Genomic DNA, 19,494 nt, shown 5'->3' on the forward strand with positions numbered 1-19,494 from the left:
GCGGGGGTGGGGAATGGTTTCTGGTCGGCGAGGCGACGCGGGAGCACCGCCGGCCGCGGGTGGCGGGGGCAGGCGGTTCGGCCGGTTGTGGCTGGCGGCTCAGGGGGGTGCAGGTTGAAGATGAACTACAGGCCCTCCCTAAACTACATGTGAAGTGCCTCTCTGCTACCACTGGGTTCAGTTTTCATAGTAACATTTGGATTCCACAATAAATTTCAGTTTCGACAGTTAAGTTCAGAGTCAATAGTTTTTACCTCATCTGTGCTACTCAGGTGTTTTTTGGTGATGTAAATTTTACATCTATCATTTTTTGGTAATTCAGTTTTTTGTAATGTATTTTACATTATCTATTGGAGATGTTATTAGAATCCCACTTGATATTAACGATGTTTGTCTTGTACTGCTTCAGCCTCGACGTCTTATGGCTCGGCGGAGCTGCTCCAATGACAGAACCATCCATCACAACCGAGGAGTGCCCTGGACGCCGTCTACAGATTCCTCAGATCTTCCTCCACACCTCCGGCAACCACCTCTACCTCAACTTCTTGAGTGACCAACCCGATGATGCTGAGGTCGACACGGCTACGGGAAAGAGGTTGTACACTTGTCGCATCACTTATTACTCTACATTCATGTTGATCCATTAGGTCTATTTTGGTTCAAAGGAAAAACATAGCAATAGGAAATTTTCCTATGGCACTCTACTATTCAATTATTCATGCATTTTGTTGAAAGGAATGGAGCAAAACATCCACCTGGACCTACTTTTCAAAATCCTATGCATGAAAATAAGACCAAGTGCATTAGTGGCAGAATAACATTCTAACTGTACATGCTTTCATATGGTTTCACTTTAATTTTTCCATGTTTCTTTTCATTCCTCTGCTCTTCCAATTCCTTTGAACCAAACACCCAAGTCAACATAAATCATGTGTTTACAAATGCTCTGTTTCCCATGTTCATTCCTATCCTATTCCGATGTTTTTCCTATCCCTGCATTTTTAGAATCATGCAAGCAAAAGGAGCCCTTACAAAATTAGTTCAATTATAGGTAGGTGTCGAAGAAAACTTTGTGTGGTTTGTCCTGCTCCTTCCACGACGTTGTCCACCTCACCTGAGCTGCTCCATCGACAGAAGCATCCACCAAAAGACGTCACGACTCCTGCCCATCTTTCGCCGCCGAAGATCTCCTTCCCTGCCGCTGGCACCCACCGCAACGGCATCACCGTCATCGACTCAGCAGATGAACCTGAGGAGTACACGGGCCCAGATGAGAGGTCACACTCTTTTGTTTCTGCTTATGTTATGCATTGCTTAATATTACCTGCTACTTTATTGTCCTATTCACCTCTTAGACTCCAAGTCAGGTCCAAATTAATGTTCAAACTTGAGTTCTATATTAGTTGTGGGGCAAATGTCGAGGCAGTAATGAATTGTATCTCTGTTTAATATATTGTTCAGCTACGGTATGCCTACGTTGTTCATCTTGGGTGGGAAACAAATAGTAAAGCAATCATCATCTTTATTTTTATTAAATTAAAGCAATCATCAGCCTGCTATCATTATTTTTGGATCCATCCACTGGTCATTACCATCACTCTAGATTTCTGCATGCCCTCCTTACATAATCTCACTATATTTTTTTTGTATGCATGTCAGATATTGTACACAGTCATGTTGAACATGGAGCAAAAGAGAAGAGTTTTGCGCGGCAATACAATGTCATGCGGACATCGCTCCATGGTGGGTTCAATGGAAACCGCTCCCCCTCTCCAAATTGTAATCCAGAGGAAGATATATGTTCTGAGGCGGATTCAGACGTAGCCGACCACTCCTATTTACCCCCCAAGGTGTTTGCTCTAACTTGACATGATGATGTTAGTCATATCATGCATATATTGCCTTGTAGTGCCTACTTTCGACATTATATATGTCATCTGCTTAGTTTAGACATGTTCTGTAATGCCACCTGTTTAGTTTCTATATCATATATGGGAATTATCCAGTCTCGTGTCTTTTAGCCAGCCATAATATATGTGAAATGTGCTATGCCATCCTGTTTTACCAGGCATCATATATTTGAATGATATCTTGCCCATTCTTTTCTTCATTACATTTCCATTTGTCGACAATGTACTCTTCCTGTGAATCGGCCATTTGAGTGGGTGATAGAAAAATTTGGTGTGAAAAAAGGCCTACAGAGTAGACAGTGCTACTTGTCGAAGCAGATCTCTTGATGGGTCCTGATAGCTCGTAAGAGATTGATTCAGAGACAGATGACTAGTCCTATTCCCCCACCAAGGTGTATGCTCTAACTTGGCACAGTTATACTGCTCATATCATGCATATGGTGTCTTGCATTGCATAGTTTAGACATCATATACACAGTATTCAAAACCTTGTTCTTTGTTCAGACATCATATATGCGAATGCCCTCTGCTTAGCATATAAATCACATATGTGAATTAAATCATGCGATCCTGATTACTTAGATAACATGTATGTGAATTATGTCATGCAATCCTGTTTAGTTATTCATCATATCTTTGAATTATGTTATGCTATGCTATCCAGTTTAGATAGACATCATATATGTGAAATTATGTCATGCTATATGTTTTAGTTAAACAATATACATGTCAACTATTTAATGCCCTCTTTTTTCTGCACTATCTATTGCATTTGTCTATCATACAATGTTTGTACATTCAACTATGATTCCTGCTTATCAGCCATTTGAATTGGAGCGGGTGATGGCAGTATCTAGTAGAGTAAAAACACGGTCTTCAAATAAAACAGTTCTACCTCTTGGTGGAGATAGCACCCCAGTTGTACATGCACGAGAACCAGCCCTACCACACATAACCCAGACTTTCGCAAATTGTACCCCTACTGTGATGGACAGAGAACCAGCTTCACCCAATCTAAACCCAACCCCAGCAGATAGTAACCTAGTTCCTGTTGACACCGCACCATCTCCACCACAGAGCTCCCAAACAAGAGTAGTTTGTAAGGCAGCTCCAGTTCCCAAAGCGCGAGTACTACGATGGCGAACCCCAACTCCACCAGTTAGTACACCTATTCCTGTGGAGGAAGCACAACCAGCTAGTTGTAGTTTAGCATCTATCGCATTTGATGTTGTTAAATCTTATGTGCATATCTTCCCATCATGGAAATATTATACTGAACATGAAGCAAAATGCCAGTTGCAGGTGTTTATCTAGGAGTTATGTGTAAGTAATGTTATTCATGGCAATTACGTTGCTTGTCCTATACATTCTACCTCCATGATGGTTATAATACAACAAATTTTCCCATTTTTCTCTATAGAGAAGGACCGATTTGGAAACTCAGGATGAGGTAACCTGTGCTAATACCTCTGCTATCTTCAAGAATGCTTGGTGGCACTATCGGAATTACATGAAGAGAACGTACTTCACTAGCAAAGAAAGTCAACAAATTCCCTTACGTTCTCCTAAGAGACATTTACTGGACAATGACTGGGAACGCCTTGTTCCGTACTGGTCCCGAACCAAGAATGTGGTAAGGTCCATGAGCTCATTTTCTATTTCAAGTACTATATTCTTGCGTCTTACTGTACTCTGTTCATGTAGAAGTGATTAAACCTGAAGAACAACTATTCTCATTTAAGATTCCATTGGTATTGTCCATACTACTTTGCTCTTGTATCATTTTATTTACTCATAATTTTAAATTGAAGGATCCAATAGAAACTCCAATGGCACAACAGGTATGTTTACACATCTTTCTTTAACAGGTTTGCTCTTATAAATAGCTCTGTTGATTTCAATTTCAATTGTGTATATAGTTGACTTCTCATAGCATGCACATTACTAGCATCACAACAGAGCCAATAGCGTTGTTTCACATGTAGACCCGTGGTACCCATCTGAAATCTTGTTGTGCCGTGTAGTTTCCCACGCTTTGTATTCTTTCAGTGCTGCTTTGTCTTAAATGGATATGATTTGAACCGTGTCTCTATTTTGATTTGGCAAGACAATGTAGTGACCATAGGACACAGATATATGTTTGTTTGATGCTTTTATTATGTACTACTGGGCAATAGAAGACTTGCTAGTTTAATCTTGTCCACCTTACTAATGAATTTGTTCACCGAAATGAGTTTCATATACTAGTACATGCTAAACATGTTATGTGTCTGCTTGTTTCTTCTTTTAGAATGCTGACAAAATATTGCGGAAGAGTGCCTTATTAAGTAATGGTAAAGGAAGTAATGCAGATAAGGTTCAGGATAGTGAGACATCCTTGTTGGTCTCCAACAAAGTTGATAAAACAGCTAAGGAAAACTATCTTCAAGACAGTGAGACAACTCCAAAGTCTTGTCTTGGTTTAGTGTTCGAGTTACTGGCCACTACTGCTTGCACAAGCTATTCAAACTCACTGTCTGAATTAGTTCGGTTTCTTGAGTCTCAACTACAAGCTGAAAGACATCGATTGACTATGCTGCGACGAGAAGAGGAAGGACTGCGGAAGTCCCTCGAGCATTCAGATGCATACTTTCAGGTGCAACAACAAGTGTTGGAGGATTTTAGCACCAAACAGGACAAAAGTAATAAGCTTGCAAAGCTTATTGCCAGCATGGTGGATACCCAGCATAACGTTTCTTGAGATCTTCTAAAGTTGTTTTAGTTACATACTTGTTTTGCTGCCGTGTTTATTTGCACCGCTGGCCAATTTAGATAGCCAGTGTATGTAATATGCTGCTTTGTTCCCTCTATTTCACCTGGTGGCGAACTTTGATGTCCAGTGGATGTAATATGTGTAATAGCCGTAATAGCCTAGCGTTAGTTGCTTGCTTATTTATTTCCTTATTACCTTGTTTAGTTGTTTGCTTGTAGTCACTGTAGTTCTTTTTCCGCGTTTTTCTAGTGGCCACAATAACCTATTTTTATAACTAGGCCACAATAACCATGGCAACACACGAACTATTATGACCATGGTCCTGCGACCTCTTGTAGTGACCATGGGCCTCCACGGGCTATACGATCCATGGCCTTCTACGGGCCGTAGGGTCCATGGGACTTCTATGGTCCATAAGATCCATCGGCCTTAAACGGGCCATCTCATCTATTGGCCTTCTACGGGTCGTATAATCGTTTCGCCAAACATGGGTCGTACTATTTGTGGACCAATAACGGATAAATTGGCCGTAAATGGGCTAGAGTGGAAATCGTCTGTTTTATGGCCCGACCATAACGGGTCGCTAATAGGACGTAATTGATGATCCTATAAAAACAGCCCAACGGGTTAATGGGCCACAAACAGGTCGACTGTAACCACGGGCTGAATTTGGCCCACAAGCGGAACAGGCCAGTAACAGACCGGAAATGAGCCCTCGAATTCTGGAAATGAGCCCAAGAATAAATGGGCCCTTAGAAGGCCAAAAGTTAACACAGGCTGGAAACGGCCGACGGACTAATGGGCCGTTAATGTGTATAAAGTGATACACTGTTCATTATGGGCCAGTTTCACCACGAGCCATTAATGGGCCAAGAATTACAAAGGCCCTCATATGGGCCGAAAGAGGTCATGGGCCATACATGGGCCGGAAGTTACAACGGGATGGAAACATACTGGACGGCCCAGATGACGCCATTGGGCCTAATTCAGAAAGCCATAACGGGTCGTGACCTAGCGGGCTATAAATGGGCTATATGCGAACAGGCCGTTAATAGGCTTTCCGTGGGCCGGGCTGCTACCTTTTGACCAAGTGATACGGGCCGACCTTTTCACCGGAATAGGCCTCTATTGGGCCGTGCCATGTGTTGACGTATCATAGGCTCCTTCGGTCCAATGAGTGGATGACATCTGTCCCAATGGTGAGGCGACACGTGGTTCCTCTGGCCATTGAGAATTTTACACGTGGAAAATCCCCATTGGTACGGGCTGTTAATGGGTTATCGGATCGAAACAGGAACCCGATAGCTTAACGGCGACTTGTTACGGTGGATGCCATGTGTCGGTTACCCTTGACGAAAACTATTCTATGACGCGCAATCTATCGTCATGGAAGTGGACACTTCCGTGATTATAATTTTGGTAATGTCATGGAACACTTCTATGACAGCACAGGTATGACTATCTTCATTATGTCCTAAACTCGTCATGGATGTACATGCATGATAGCAAATGTGACCTACTGTGACAAACACGTATCATCACGGAAGTGTATTTTTTGTAGCGTATATATCTTTTCAACGAATGCCGGACCACACTCACTTTGTCTCTCTATCTATCCATGTCTCGATTGACCTTGCTTTCTCACACCGTATCTTCCACACATTGAAGCTACCTCTCCATCCCTCACAGAGCCGGAGTTATTTACATTATGAGGGGGACTCCAACCTTGGATTTAATTGTGAAGACATTTATTCCGGTGGCTTCAGATTATATTTTCATAGCATTCGGCCCACAACTACTCCAAACACCGTTGCAACCCCCGCACCTCCCCCAACTGATTTCCCTCTGGCTCGGTCATCGCTCTTTCGCACGCCCTTTTTCACCTTCCACGCTACACCATGGTATTTTTGCAAAAAAACTCTGTTGTTCTCTTTAATTATTACAAATAAGCTACAAAACTACACACCGATATTCCACCTATAATGGAACAAATTTCGACCCACAAATTAAAGTGCTACAAACTACACACCGAGGGGCCCACCTATCATGGAACAAATTTTTACCCATATATAAATTATAAATTATAAATGAAAAGGGACGAGGATCGAACATGCGACCAGGGCCTTCGAGCCGCACGTCAATAGGCAACATAGTAGCAACATTTGTTGTACCCCTCTTTGTTGATATAATGTTTTTATATTACAAAGGCCTATTTAATGGATAATAATACATTAGTAGGACCGGCTCATTAGGACGTACTATTCGCCTTAACTTACTAGTGGGTTCGATGTCTTCTCTCTCTCTCTCCTCCCCTTCTACGTTTAGACGCACGAGCAAACACGAAGAACGCGCGGGAAATGTTCATTGACCATATCGGGACGCGTTCACAAGTTACGGCACCAGTTTCACGTACTAGTAGTATTATACATGTAACAAGTTTAGGAACAAAAGTGACCGTGACAGACAAGTTAGGCTAGTTGTAGTACTATTTATCTACTACTCTGTAATAATTAAATGCGTGGAAAAATAGATGTATCGCCTAGTGCTCGAACAAGGGGACTGGTTACGCCCTACAAGTTTTCGGAATTGAATTCCCTAAAAAAATATTTGGAATTGACATGGTATTTAATATGAAATATTTGCGATGAGAAGGAATACATGTGGCTTGATGACGTTTTATATTTTATTTGATACGGCTCTAGCAGAACATTCAATTGATCAAACCATAGATTTCATTCAGTCTCACACCGACTTTACATTCATACAACGATCGAACTAAAATAAACGAAAAAGATAAATCCCAAACGTTCAGATTTTAGCATGGAAATCCAAATGTTTTTCATGGAAAATTTAGATTACGCATCGACGGCGGGGGTGTCTTGCGGTGGGAAGCGGCTCCTCCGCCGTGCTCTGTGTCGTCGGGTCACTGACAGATGGCGACGGCGACGGTGGCGTCTTGTGCTGTTGTTGGCGTACTCCTAGACATTGGCCCTAGCTTCAAGGAAGGCTAGAAGGTTCTGGACTTCGGTCTCCAGGAGCGAGTCAACTGGCGTGAGGAGGAGACTGGCGTTGGTGCGAGGAAGCGGTCGACAGCGGCGATCCATGCCGCTCAGTGGGGCACTGGCACCTGCGAGGGTACAGGCGCTGGCAACGGCATGGCAGAGACATTCGTCTGCACGGGCACCGGCATGGGCGCACGTGTCAGTGCACGCGCAGGCGCATGCGCTGGCAGGTGCACGGGCAGCAGCACGAGCGCGCATGTGAGTGCACGTGCAGGCGCATGCGCTGGCAGGTGCACGGGCGCATGAAAGTTGGCGGAGACCTCGTGGAACCCCATGGCATCAAGCTCGGCGACAATGTGCGGCGCCCAGCCCATGAATGCCACAGAGATGGGCGCTGGCGCAGTCGGGGCGACGAGAGCAGGAACGGGAGCGCGGACCGGCGTGCTATAGTAGTCAGCTACTTTGCCGTCTGCCATGGCAGACGGCAAAAGAACCAAAAGCGGACGGCAAACCTCTTTGCCATCTACCACCGACGGCAAAGCTGCCTGACAAAGAAATCTATGGTAAATAGGTTCTTTGCCGTCTGCTTCCTCAAAGCTAACGGCAAAGAACCTTTGCCATCGGTGGCAGATGGCAAAGAATGTGGACGATAAACAACAGGCGTTAGCCACGTTAGGTGGCTAACGGCAGCCTTTGTCGTCTGCCCGCGGACGACAAACTCGCACATCCTTTACCGTCTGCCATAGACGACAAAGTAACCAAATGTTATAGCTCCCATATTGCATAGGTTGCTACGACGTGGCCTCTTTGCCATCTGTGGCAGACGGCAAAGGCCCCTTTGCCGTTGATGGCAGACGGCAAAGAGGCTGCATTGCCTCTTTTTGTTCTGTTTTTTCTTATATCCAACAACTTTCATGGCAAATATATGATATTTCACAGCAAACATATATATATATATATTTCACATCAAACACATAGATAGCAAGTTCCACATACATATGACAGATCCAAATACATAGCAAGTTCCACATACATATGCCATATCCAAATACATAGCAAGTTCAACATACATAGTTCATCCATATATTCATACTACATTCCACAACGCAAGTTCCACATTGTTCGAAAATGAAAACAGAAAGGGAAAACAAGCCCTCCATCAATGCAAAGCTTCCGTGAAGTTTTTGAAATCTGCAAAATGGGAAACAAAAAAACTTAGAAGAAGAACAAGTATATGACATTTATGAGCTATTTAGGTAAACATGACATTTATGAGCTAACTTCGGCAAAATGGATCATTTTGGAGCTAAATTAGCTAAAATGGGTCATTTTGGAGATAACCTACGTAAAAATGACATTGATGAACTAATGTAAGTAAAATGGATCATTTATGAGCCAACCTAGCTAAAATGGATCATTTTGGAGCTAACCTAGCTAAAATGGATCATTTTGGAACTAACTTAGGTAAAATGGATCATTTTAGAGCTAACATAGGTAAAATGAATCATTTTGCAGCAAACCTAGGTAAAACGGACCATTTTGGAGCTAACTTACGTAAAATGGATCATTATTGAGCTAACCTAGGTAAAATGGATCATTTTTAGTTAACTAAGCATATTATATCATTTTTGACATAAGTAAGCTAAGTATAGGTATTTATTGAGCTAACCTAGGTAACTATCCATATTAGAGCTAACTTAGGTCATTTTGGAGTTAACATAGGTAAAATTGATCATTTTGGAGGTAATTAAGCTTATTATGTCATTTTTGAGGAAAATAAGCTAAGTATATGCCATATATGAGGTTACCAAGGTTGTTATGCCATTTCAAACCTAATTAAGCTAATTATGACATTTTTGACATAAGTAAGCTAAGTGTCTGTTATTATTGAGCAAACCTAGGTAATTAAGCATATTAGAGATAACTTAGCATATAGGAGCTAATTAGGTCATTTTGGAGGAAACAAAGCTAAGTATAGATCGTTTTAGAGCTAACTAAGGTAAAATGGATCATTTTGGAGCTAAGTAAGCTTATTATGTCATTTTGGAGGAAAATAAGCTAAGTCTAGGTCATTATGGTAAGCATATTGGAGGAAATAAAGCTAAGCCTAGGTCATTATGCATTAGTTAAGCAAAAAACTTGAGAAAACTTAGCGTCATCACGGAGGTGAAGCACCGGCGTGGCTTGTGCCGGTACCACCTAGAGAAGGATCGTGTGATGCTTGTCTGGAGGTACGCTGCACCAAAGATATTTTGCAATGTCTAGTTAGCATGACGACACTCAAATGTTAATACTAGTAACTAATAACCATTCAAATTAAACTCACCGTGGTCCCCAGAGCAATCTCTGGCACCGGCGGAGGGGTCTGACTGGCCTTCTGGCACACAGACTGTTGGCTCGGGTTAAAGTCCTCCCCTTTCCTCGCCTTCCCCTCATCTATGTACTTCAGGAGTTTTTTATGGGAGGAGACGTTGGTGAAGTTCTTTGGATTATCGAGGTCAGATGGCTCGAATGCCTTGACCTTCTTGTACGGCCCAGTATGGGCCATGGCATAGAGGTCGAACACCTCTGCCACCTCTGCCTTGTTGTGTTTTTCGTGAAAAAGAGGAACATAGTAAATTAGTAATTAAAGGTCTGAAGCTAGCATGAATAATGAATTGCATGAATCATGAAGCAAACCACATACCCAGTTTCGCCCGTACTGAAATAAGTTGGCACTGCCTTGATGGTGTGGCACACCTTCCATTTGGGCATGCTTTTCCTTGGCATTGTTGTGCTAGGCACGCCATTCGTTTGATCACCACTCATCGACCAACACCTCCCAACAATCCATCTGATCTGCACACCATCTCGGTGGCACCTAAGTTAGTAAAGAGAAACGTACTTGAGCGCTATGCATATGAATCAAATCAATTCGAGGAAACTAAGTAGAAGACCTTAAGAATAGGTAATTACCTTCATGTACGCTCCTTCTTCAGAAACTTATCGTGGCACGCCGGCTTGGGCTTCTTAATACCACGCGAGGCGTAGTAGTCTCGAATAGCCTGCACGCAAGCCCCGTGCCGTAAGTTTTGTTGTAGGCTCCTGCACTCGGCATCGATAACCTTTGCCGTGGCCTCCTCGTATCCCCCCTCACACCTGTAGAAGGTCTGAAATCAAATGAGACAACATTGATTAGTACAATAGCTAGCTATTTGAAGATTTTTAATTGTGTAAAGGAGAAATTACCCAAAATTTTATGATCACCATCTCTGCCCTAGTGTGGCACAAGAGACCATCTATCATCACCTCCGGTGGGGCCGAGGCAGACAAGTAGTGCTCCCAGCTCAATCCTAGCTCTGAAACCTGACCCTCACTGGGCAACGTGACAAACCACGGGAAGTTTTGCCAGCAAAGCACACCAAGGACGGATTTGGGCCTGCGCACAGCATTAGCGGGATGCCAACCTCTGTAGTATGGCAAGGCCAACGCATTAGATATTTGAAGAAATATGAAGGCAAATGGTACAAAAAGAGTAAATGCACTTACCTCTCCCCATCAGGGAAAATCAACCACCTCTGCTCGTGATTCGTCGACACGGGCGTGAGCTGTGTACAACCACGCAGCTAGACGGTGGCCCCCCTCAACCACCTCGCCCTCGCTCTCAGCAGGATTCCCGCCACCATCAGCATGGCCACTCGGCCCCTCAGGCGGACCCGTTCAGGTACCCCATCGGGACATCTCCTGGGACGGAGTCTTGATGACCCAAAGTATATGAGATCAATTGTAGATCTTTTCAATAAGTAAGAGTGTCGAACCCAACGAGCAGCAGAAGGAAATGACAAGTTGTTTTCAGCAAGGTAATGTCTGCAAGTATTGAAATTGTAAGTAACAAAGTAGTTTGATAGCAATATAATTTGTAACGAGCAACTAACGATAGTAGTAACAAAAGTGCAGCAAGGTAGCCCAATCCTTTTGAGGCAAAGGACAGGCCAAAACGGTCTCTTATGATAAGCAAAGTGTTCTTGAGGGTACACGGGAATTTCATCTAGTCACTTTCATCATGTTGGTTCGATTCGTGTTCGCTACTTTGATAATTTGATATGTGGGTGGACCGGTGCTTAGGTGCTGTTCTTACTTGAAAAACCACCTACTTATGATTAACCCTCTCGCAAGCATCCGCAACTACGAGAAAATTATTAAGAATAAATTCTAACCATAGAACTAAACTTTTGGATCCAATCGGTCCCTTACGGAATAGCGCAAAAACTAGGCTGTAAGCTTATGTCACTCTCGCAACCCATGATCTAATAACTACTCCACAATGCATTCCCTTAGGCCCAAATATGGTGAAGTGTCATGTAGTCGACGTTCACATGACACCACTTAGGGAATCACAACATACATACAATCAAAATATCAAACACTATCAAGTTAACATGATTACTTGCAACATGATTTCTCCCGTGACCTCAAGAACAAAAGTAACAACTCACAAATGATAATGATGCTCAAGATCATAGGGGTATTAAATAGCATATTGGATGTGAACATATAATCTTCCACCAAATAAACCATATAGTAATCAACTACAAGATGTAATCAACACTACGAGTCACCCACAAGCACCAATCTATAGTTCTGTAGGATCGAAATTATGTCTAGAGGGGGGGTGATTAGACTACTTGACCAAAATAAAAATCTAGCCTTTTTCCAATTTTATGTCTTGGCATATTTTAACAAATTTATAACAAGCCAAGCAATCAACCTACAGATGCAAGTCTAAGAGTATAGCAGCAGAATGAAAAACACTTGCATATGAAGGTAAAGGGAGGAGTTTGGAGGGAGCAAACGCAATGTAGACGCGGAGATTATTTTCCGTGGTTCCGATAGGTGGTGCTATCGTACATCCACGTTGATGAAGACTTCAACCCACGAAGGGTAACGGTTGCGTGAGTCCACGGAGGGCTCCACCCATGAAGGGTCCATGAAGAAGCAACCTTGTCTAACCCACCATGGCCATCGTCCATGAAGGACTTGCCTCACTAGGGTAGATCTTCATGAAGTAGGCGATCTCCTTGCGTGTACAAACTCTTTGGTTCAACTCCACAATCTTGACGAAGGCTCCCAAGTGACACCTAACCAATCTAGGAGACACCACTCTCCAAAAGGTAATAGATGGTGTGTTGATGATGAACTCCTTGATCTTGTGCTTCAAATGATAGTCTCCCCAACACTGAACTCTCTCCCACAGATTTGTATTTGGTGGAAAGATGATTTGAGTGGAAAGCAACTTTGGGAAAGCTAGAGATCAAGATTCTTGTGGTTGGAATGGAATATCTTGGTCTCAACACATGAGTAGGTGGTTCTCCCTCAGAAAATGTATGCTGGAAGTGTAGGCACGTTCTGATGGCTCTCCTCGCCAATGAACAGTGGGTGGAGGGGTATATATATATAGCCTCCACACAAAATCTAACCGTTACACACAATTCACCAAACTCGGTGGGACCGAATCAGAAAACTCGGTCAGACCGATTCAGTTCAAAATGTGAACGTTAGGCTTTTCGGTGGGACCGACATGTCAACTCGGTGGGACCGATTTCATTAGGGTTAGGGCATAACGTAATCTCGGTGGGACCGATTACACAAACTCGGTAGGACTGACTTTGGTAATAAGCTAACCACGGAGTTGGTCAGGAAAACTCGATGGGACCGATTCGGTCATCTCGGTGAGACCAAAACGTTACGAAGGGGAAACGGAGAGTTTGCATTGCGAACTCGGTGGGACCGATCGCTCATCTCGGTTGGACCAAAATGTTAAGAAGGGAAACAGAGAGTTTGCAATCCCATCTCGGTGAGACCGAGATCCCTATCGGTGAGACCGAAGTGACTAGGGTTTCTGGCAGTGGCTATGTCAAGTGAACTCGGTGGTGCCGGATAGATCAAATCGGTAGGGCTGAATTTAACTTTTGGTTTGGGACATGTGTGGATATGAGAAAGTGGTTGAGGGTTTGTGGAGCATATCACTAAGCATTTTGAGCAAGCAAGCCATTAAGCAACACCTCATCCTCTTTTAATAGTATTGGCTTTTCCTATGGACTCAATGTGATCTGGGATCACTAAAATGAAAATGGAGAGTCTTGAGCTTGAGCCAATGTGTGTCCTTAGCATTTTGAGGGGTCCACATTTCTAATCCATGCCATGCCAATCATTGAACTTCCTGAAATAGTCATCTTGAAGTAGCATTAGTTCAATGAGCTATATGTTGTTAGTAATTACCAAAACCACCCAGGGATCGTTGCACTTTCAAGTTCCAGTAACAACATTGAACACAAGAGATGAACTAGGGTTTGAGATGAGATGGTGCTATTGAAGATGTTGATGGAGATTGCCCTCCCCAAGATGGGTGAGTTGTCCGTGATAATGAGGACGATGATTTCCCCCTCCGGGAGGGAAGTTCCCCCGGTGGAATCGCTCCGCCCGAGGGCAAAAGTGCTCCTGTCCAAGTTCTGCCTCGATACGGAGGCGCTCCGTCCCGAAAGTCCTCTTCTTATTTTTTATAGGTCAAAAAAACTTATATACCGGAAGATGGGCACCGGAGGTGGGCCTTCGCACGCACAACCTTCCAGGGCGCGCCTGGGCTCCCTGGCGTGCCCAGGTGGGTTGTGCCCACCTGGTGGGCCCCCTCAGGTACTTATTGGCTCCAATATTCCTCATATATTCCATAGAATTCTCTGTAAAGTTTCAGCTTGTTTGGAGTTGTGCAGAATAGGTAGCCTGACCACTACTAGGAAAAGGCCTACTAGTGGCGCACCAGTTTTGCCTACTAATGGCGCACTACTAGTGCGCCACTAGTACCACGCCACTAGTATTAAATACTAATGGCGCACCACTAGTGCGCCATTAGTATCTGGTATACTAATGGCGCATCACGCCGTGCGCCATTACTATCTGACTTAGTAATGGCGCACCACATAGAAGTGCGCCATTAGTAACAATTTTTTTTTTCAAATATTTTTTCAGATTTTTTTAATTCTTTTTGTTTTTTTCTTAATCTCGTGTCACTATGGCTTAATCTCGGGTCAATATGCTTAATCTCAAGTCAAATCGCACTTCGTGGTCAAACTTTCCGAAAGGTCACCCATCCTCACACTACTCCAGCCCGAGCACGCTTAACTTCACAGTTCTATCCAACCGCAGCACCACCTCACATAACAGGCACTTGTTGATATATGTACCATATCAATCCTATTAAACCTTGTTGATGTCTAGGACATTGTTCATGTTCATGAGTATGATGAAATTTTGAAAAATATTTCAAACTTCCCGGTCATATTACGTATCATTTTTTGAAAAAAAATTCAACACCAATTTTTTTCTGTTACTAGTGGCGCACCTAGCAAACGGTGCGCCACTAGTAAGTTTGAAATTTTTTGAATTTTTTTGCCTCTAGATCTTGAAAGCCCCGTAACTTTTTTCTGTTAGGTTTTTGAGGATTTTGAAAATGTTTAACGGGGTTCCCCCGGTTAAATTCGGATGTAACTTTTCGAGTAGACGATTTTTCATATAAAAAACTTTTTAATCTGAGTTCGTATGCAAAAGTTATGCCCATTTTACAAATTCCAGAGAGATTTTGCAAATAAAGTCGAAATTCATATTTGTAAATTTTCCCAACAACTAGACCACATATCACATGGGAAACTTATTATCTTTTATTTTTTTTGAAATTTCCATCATTTTCTTTTATTTTTTTTAAACTGAAAAGGCGGTCCACTTGGGGGGGGGGGTGGTGCGCCATTACTAGTTTAACAAGTAATGGCACACCACTCCCACGGTGCGCCATTACTAGTTTTGAAAAAAATAAAAAAAATTGAAAAAAATTTACTAGCGGCGCACCGTGGATGTGGTGCGCCATTACTAGTTTAACTAGTAATGGCGCACTATCCCTTGGTGCGCCATTACTAGTTTTGAAAAAAAAATAAAAAAATTGTTACTAGTGGCGCACCGTGGATGTGGTGCGCCATTAGTATTTGGACACTAATGGCGCACCAACACATGGTGCGCCATTAGTATATAGTAGTGGCGCACCACATGTCTGGTGCACCATTAGTGTCCATATCATCTATAGCCCTTTTCCTAGTAGTGGACGTAGCTTTTCCGGGTCAATATTTCCAACTGTCGGAATTCTCCTTCTTTGTGTGTACCTTGCATATTATGAGAGAAAAGGCATTAGAATTACTCCAAAAAGCATTATTATGCATTAAAAAACATAAAACAGTAGGAAAACATGATGCAAAATGGATGTATCAACTCCCCCAAGCTTAGACCTCGCTCGTCCTCAAGCGAAAACTGAAATCGAAAAACATGTCGACATGCTTAGAGAGAGAGGTGTCGATAAAAACAAAATACCGACATAGAAGCATCATGTAGATTATTGTAACAGCAACAACCTTTAACATAAGACTTTTATCATAGAACTTTTATCATAGTCTTCTCATGAATAAGTAACAATTCATCACACTATCAAAGTATAAAGCATAAACTCTATTAGAAACCAACAAACTATGTTCTCAGTCAACTTTGCAACTACAATTCATCATCTTTTCAGGAAGGGTCACGTGTCAGAGCCTTTAGGCAAGTCCACATACTCAACCATCATATAGTCTTCTATGATTGCTAGTACTCACCGCATACACATGAGAAAAACGTTTCAACCGGACACATAGAAAGATAGGGGCTTATATTTTCGTCTCCCAACGTATTCACCTCAAGGGTGATTGAGGGAGTCCTGGACTAAGGGGTCCTCAGGCGTCCGGCATGTTAACGATGGGTCGGACTGATGGGCTGCAAAGATACGAAGACCGAAGACTCTACCCGTGTTCGGATGGGACTCTCCTTGGCGTGGAAGGCAGGCTTGGCGATCAAGTATGAAGATTCCTTTCTCTGTAACCAACATTATGTAACCCTAGATCCCTCCTGTGTCTATATAAACCGGAGGACTAGGTCCGTAGAGGACGAGACTCCTTACCATAGTCATACAAGCTAGACTTATAGGGTTTAGCCATTACGATCTCGTGGTAGATCAACTCTTGTAATACTAATATTTTCAGCAAGATCAATCAAGCAGGAAGTAGGGTATTACCTCCATAGAGAGGACCCGAACCTGGGTAAACATTGTGTCATCCGTCTCCTCTTAACATCGACCTCAGACGCACAGTTCGGGACCCCCTACCCGAGATCCGCCAGTTTTGACACTGACATTGGTGCTTTCATTGAGAGTTCCACTGTGACGTCGAAGATAGCATCGATGGCTTCCATTGTTCTCAAGGACTGTATCACCTCTGGAGGAGCAATGGCCCCAGGCCAAACCCTCCGGCTGGGCGGCTTTACCATGACCGCCCGTTCGGCCGTTAAGCCGCCGATTACCTCTCGGGTCATCGAAAAATCCCTTCGTATTGACTCCGAATACTCCAAGCAGATGGATCCGGCAGAGCTTTCATCTTTAAAGGAGCTCCTGGATCGCATCGCCGCCCTGGGGGTCGCGACAGACTACGATCGAATTGGGCTTAAACCTGATCAGAGAGAAATCAAATTTCCACCGATCACCCACCAGACAGCGGTAATCGAGGAGCGAGACGACAATTCTTCCTCTATATTGAGGACGGACTACGTCCCGATCTCCGACCTCAAAGAGCCAGACACCCACCCGCGAAGAGATGCATCTTGCCCTCCGAACACAGAATCAGACGATGGGCCTAAGAAATCAGTTGATATCCCGGAGCCCGAACGGTTAAGTTCAAAGGATCTTCAGTCTCCGGACCAAAAATTGGGTCAGGGATCGGATTTAAATCCACCCACCCACCCAGATATAAGCTCTCTCATGAGCATACAACAACAGTCTTAGGAAACGGTCCACCACTTCTGGGCCAGATTCCTCCTTGTCAAAGACAAACTTAAAGATTGCTGTGACGAAAACGCGACCTCAGCATTCCGCAACAATTGCATGGACGAAGGAATCCTCAACGCCATCAACCGCCATCGCATGTTACACTTCGCTGACTTGGCAACTATCGTGCGGAAGAACAGTGCAATGGAAAGCGTTTGGAAAACTCAGGCAGCCCGTTGGGAGCCATCGGTCCCCACTCAACCCCTCGTTCAGATGAAAAGGGTGCGCACTCGCGGCATGCCCGGTCCAAAAGTAAAGAAATATAAGCCCATTATGGGGCACATAACCGTTCTGGATGTATGGCTTGATGGGCCATGCAAAATACACACAACACCGGATAATACGCCAACCCACAGCCTTAGAGCATGTTGGATACTCCGGCAAGTGGCCAAGAGCAGCGAGGATATCCTCACGAAGAATACCCCAGAACAACACCCCCTAGAAGACGACGACCTCAAAGTATTAATGGTCTTCCAGACATTCGCTTCGAACAACAAGCGCAAAAGGGCACTCCGCGAACTCGCCGAGGTCAGCCAAATCGCAACAATAAACCCTTGGAATAACACGGCCATAACTTTTAATGTTGGTGACGAACCCAGATACAGGTCAGTCCGAGCACCAGCTGCCTTGGTCCTCAGTCCAATTGTGGACGACTTTTGGCTCACCAAGGTTCTCATGGACGGCGGCAGCGGACTAAACCTCATCTATGAGGATACGCTCCACAAAATGGAAATAGACAGGAGCCGCATCGAGCAAAGCAGCACAACCTTCCGAGGAATCATTCCCAGTCGGGAGGCGCAATGTGCGGGAAAAATAACACTTCACGTGATATTTGGCACGCTAGAGAATTATCGGTCTGAAGAGATAATCTTCCAAGTGGCCCCTTTCAACAGCAGATATCACGCCCTTTTGGGGCGAGAGGCATTTACACGCTTCCAAGATATACGTCATTACGGGTACATGAAGCTTAAGATGCCCGGGCCCAACGGGATAATCACTGTCGCCAGTGATCCGGACATAGCACTCCGCGCCGAAAATAAAACCGCATCCCTGGCCCTGGAGGCATTATCTGAAGCCCTTGCGGCAGAAGAATTAACCGCACTGTGCTCCACGGTGGACAGGGACGATGTGATCCTAGACAAACGACCCAAATCAACCTCCTTCAAACTAGAAGAAGAAATAGTCAAATTCCAAGTCCATCCAACGGACCCCAAGAAAACAGCATCTATTGGAGCACAATTAGACCCAACGGTCGATGCCGCGCTACAAGAGTTCCTGCACGAGAACTGGGACATATTCGCCTGGCACCCTTCTGATATGTCAGGAATCCCAGGCAAGTTGGCCGAACACAACCTAAATATATTGAAGGGATATAAACCGGTCAAACAAACACTACGGCGTTTTTCCGAACCCAAACGTCAAGCTATGGTGGAGGAGCTAGCCAAGCTAATCGAGGCCGGATTCATTAGAGAAATAAAACACCCGGACTGGCTGGCAAACCTGGTGATGGTGCCAAAGAAGGACAAATCCTGGCGCCTGTGTGTCGATTTCAAAGACCTTAACAAGGCCTGCCCCAAGGATCCCTTTCCCCTCCCCCGCATCGACCAGATCATTGACGCTACCGCAGGACATGACTCACTGTGCTTCCTCGACGCATATTCCGGATACCATCAAACTAAAATTAAGGAGCCCAATCAAGCCGCAACAGCATTCATAAGCCCATATGTGCCATTATGCTTCAACACCATGCCCTTCAGGCTCAAGAACGCCGGCGCCACCTACCAACGCATGATTCAAACATGCCTGGAGAAACAGATCGACAAGACAGATGAAGCATATGTGGACGACGTCGTCATCAAAACTAGACACGTCGAAACACTCATAGACGATTTACGTCTCACATTC

This window comes from Triticum aestivum, chromosome 4D, assembly GCF_018294505.1.
Source record: "Triticum aestivum cultivar Chinese Spring chromosome 4D, IWGSC CS RefSeq v2.1, whole genome shotgun sequence".
Lineage (NCBI taxonomy): Eukaryota > Viridiplantae > Streptophyta > Magnoliopsida > Poales > Poaceae > Triticum > Triticum aestivum.